This window comes from Tenebrio molitor, chromosome 2, assembly GCF_963966145.1.
Source record: "Tenebrio molitor chromosome 2, icTenMoli1.1, whole genome shotgun sequence".
Taxonomy (NCBI): Eukaryota; Metazoa; Arthropoda; class Insecta; order Coleoptera; family Tenebrionidae; genus Tenebrio; species Tenebrio molitor.
Window position 1 is genome coordinate 27,934,175 of NC_091047.1, and position 3,893 is coordinate 27,938,067.

Sequence of the window (3,893 nt, forward strand, 5' to 3'; positions counted from 1 at the left end):
TCGGTCCGGATAGAATACAGGAAATGTTGCTTGCATGTCTCTAAAAGACAATCCGGAGTAATACCATTTACGAAGTTAACTTTTTATTCTTTGTTAAAAGAGTTCTTCTTTGAGGAATCAGCAAACTCGTTACGTTTGTCAAAAAATGAACTTTATTGTTGTCGGGAGTCATGGCTATTACTATTTTGTCGGTAGATTTTTCTTGTCTAACAGAACCAGAAGGTGTTAGAAAATAATTAGAAAAGGATTTAGGTACTTTTTTTTTACTCTACAACTTTTGTGTTTAAGGTTTTGTTGGAAAATAATTAGGGGAGCCAATATCAGAGGATTTTCACTATTGCACGTAAAGTGCATATGTGCCAAAATCCATTCTACACCCTGTATCAGTATCAACACGATTCTGCTATACTCGTAATAGGTGAAACGTAGATGTTATCGAGCATATCAGTACCATAATCCGATAAGATCGCTTTTCTAAAGGGACAACAGACGACTTATAGCTTCACCCAAGGTTTTCTTCAAACCAGGTAAATATCAAATTGTTATCTAGAACAATTTAGGACAATAATACAAGTTCTTAATAGTTGTTTGTTAGTTTCAATGTGTTTTATTATGTTGGGTAATTACTCTAGGACTCCTCAGAAGAACGTGGAGAAGTATCAAAATCTGCTTCTTGTTTTGTTTTTGTGTAAAAAGAAATACGCAAGATGGTTAAAATATTAGGGAATCGGTTTTAACGATCTAGCACTTCTTACGGTTGTCCTACTCGGATAGACGCCATTTGGCCTATCTACTTCTAGGAGAACTCTAGAATATATCGGTCGCCAAATTTTACTGCGTACATCTTATTCGCAATACAAACCATTATGTTACAGCTCAGAATGTAATTTTTCATAATTTTTGAGAAGTATCGGTCTGATATTTGTTGGTGAAATATAATTTTGAATAAAATTATAGCTAGGTATACTACCTACTTACTTACGAGAAACCAACTCAATATTATGATAGTCCAATGTGTTATTTAAACGTCAACCGCTGTTTCCCAGGCAGTAATAGTTCCTTCAAAGGTTTTGCCTATTTTAACAGAAAACCAAATTTTGAAACAAATGTTTGTTGTTATGCAAAATAAAATTTCTTCGATGAGATCCTTTGGTAAATTAAAACATAAATTTCCAGTTAAATTAGCGTTCAAGAACAAAGGACCTGAGGGTGCTGTTCAGAATATCCAGCCATGCATATACAATTGTATGTGTGCGTGTTGAACACATCCTTCTCATATGAAATATGAATTTTTCTTTCAGGCAGTTTGCCTTATTGATATTAGCTAGAAACAACCAAAACGAATGCTTTTCGATAGATTTAACTCATAGATGTCACATTTAACGAAGCATTCAGAATCATGTTATCCAATATTTCCTTATTTTTTTAATTAATTCACAATCGACTCTTCAACGCCAACTTTGAGGGTAAATTTAAATGAACACCCGATATGTATAAGGATTAAGGATGACACACAATTTAACTTTTTTCGAGAGACGCCGATTTAAAAAGCAGAATTGAATTCATTAAATCCATTCCCGATCGAGTGAAAATATTGCGACATTAAGTGTTTTCAGTTATATTTGGTTTTGATTGACGTTTATTGAAAAAATAAAGAATTTCATTGGCTTGTTTATTACAGGGTTGAATAATCACACAAATACAATTCACTGAAAAGCAGGATTACACAAAGCATATTTTGTTTCTTTGTGACACAGGAAAATTATTTCCTCGTTGTTGGTATACATATAAAAATATAGATTATAAAAGTACGAGAGCCAGATGTTGGTTAATGAATAAACCGTCGATGCCTAATTACTTAAAAAGATATTGTGGTGATACACGAATTTATAAAATCAATTTTCACGCCGAAGATAAAAGGTTCCTACTGAGAAAAATAGTATATTTTAAACCAAGGTAAGAAAGTGCTTTCTTGCAGACCACAGGCAAAGATTATAAACCGAGCCGTAGGCGAGGTTTGTAAGTGCCCAAGGTCTGCAAGGGCACGTTCTTAACAAGGTTTGAATACTATTTTTTCCCTACCGGCGCAACTTCGTTGAAAAAAGTCAAAAAAAGATAATTATATTCTTGATTAAAATGAAAATTTTGAGAATTGAGTAGTAGGTTGGGTTATTTGTTTAATTAACTTGTTATCGCATTTGAAGATTTGACGTTTGTTCGAAAATTTGATATAAACAGAAGTTATAGTACCTACCTAGCTTATCTGTTTATTTTCCAGATTATATGAGTGATCTACCAACTTGCTTTATTGAATTGACTTTCATTTATCAATAACTTATTTCACTTTTGACATTTTTGACATTTATATTTTGGTATAGTTTTACCATAAACATTTCATGATTAACTTTCTTACCTTAGCGAGAAAGTTAAATTTTCTCACCTCAAATGAGGTATCCACAGCCTACATTCTAACCGATAGGGAAAAAATTCTATTCTCAAATTCCGAACAAGTTAAATTCTCAAGGTATTATTATAGTCAACTCGGTGTAAATTCACAAAATGTTCCTGTATATTAATAGGGTTATTATTTATTGATATTTGCAAGTAGACTTCAGTCCAAACAAAACTGATTGTTTGTGCGGTTTTATCGTTGATCTTGGGGCTAATATTGCCTAATTAATTTAACTGATCTCTCGGATTTTATTAATATTGCGGATTTTTTCGCAGTCCTGATCGCGCATGTCGTAGGTGATCAATTAATTTTAATCGATCTAGCGACGAATTTTCTCCCAATTTTGATGAAATTAATTGGCAGGAATCAATGAAAAAAATATCAAAATTTCTCCAGACTCAATAACACTGAAGATTTGGTGATCTAGTTAATTAATATGGAAAAGATAGTTCATAAGAGTCTATCAGTATCCAGAATTCGCCTGATGGTGAATTTGAGGCACAGCAGAAAGCATAACAGTTTTGGCAAATCTTGCCAAGAGCTTTTAGTGTCAATAACACCATACATGAATGAACTAAAGGAAATGAAGAAGGTGGAAGGAAGTATTTGCTAGAAGCGAGTTCCTTTCGTTGCGTACACTTTCTGTTGATGGCATATTTAAAATGTTCTAAAATCAAAAGGAAAAAGAAGAAAGAGAAGAGAAGAAAAAGAAGATTTACATAATTCGAATATACATTAATTGTGTATAGTACTTACTTAACATTGGTATCAATTCTTAGATATTTGAACTGACAATCAGAATTGACTTTTCTTCTTTTAAGGTTAAATCCTGGGGAGAAGAATTATCGTAACTTCTGAATCAAACCAAAAGCTTTCAAACGATACCTAACCTGTCTACATTGGTTCCCATGTTTCTCTTCAACCATTGACTGGTGAAGACTACCTGAATAAACTGGTTCATTGTCCAGCAAGCTAGATGAACGTAAAAATGTACCTATAGCATCTTGAAAGCACAACTTGGTATCAGTTCTTGTACGATATATGTAGCTTGAATATCAGCTTTTCCAATGACTGTCAAAATTTTTGATTGCATTTTTTTTTGTTTTTGCAGTAAATCGTCTTTTTTATTTTTTCAAAATATGTAACATATAAAAATGAACCTATCGTAGATTTAATAAACATTTACGACATCCCATGAATCACCCTGCATACTGACGCAAATTCAGAAATGTACAAAACCCCGAATGTTATTTCTTCATGAATTTGTTGTTCAAATGTCAGCGTCTATCATTCCATTTGAATACTCGTTGTTTAACAAATTTTACCTATTTTGTTATCATTGATTAATTTAAGTCATTATCTAGTTCTCTCTAATTAAAATTTAACCAGCATTTCCAAATAACTCTAATCAAAAGTCAAACTTTTATGCATGTAATTGTAC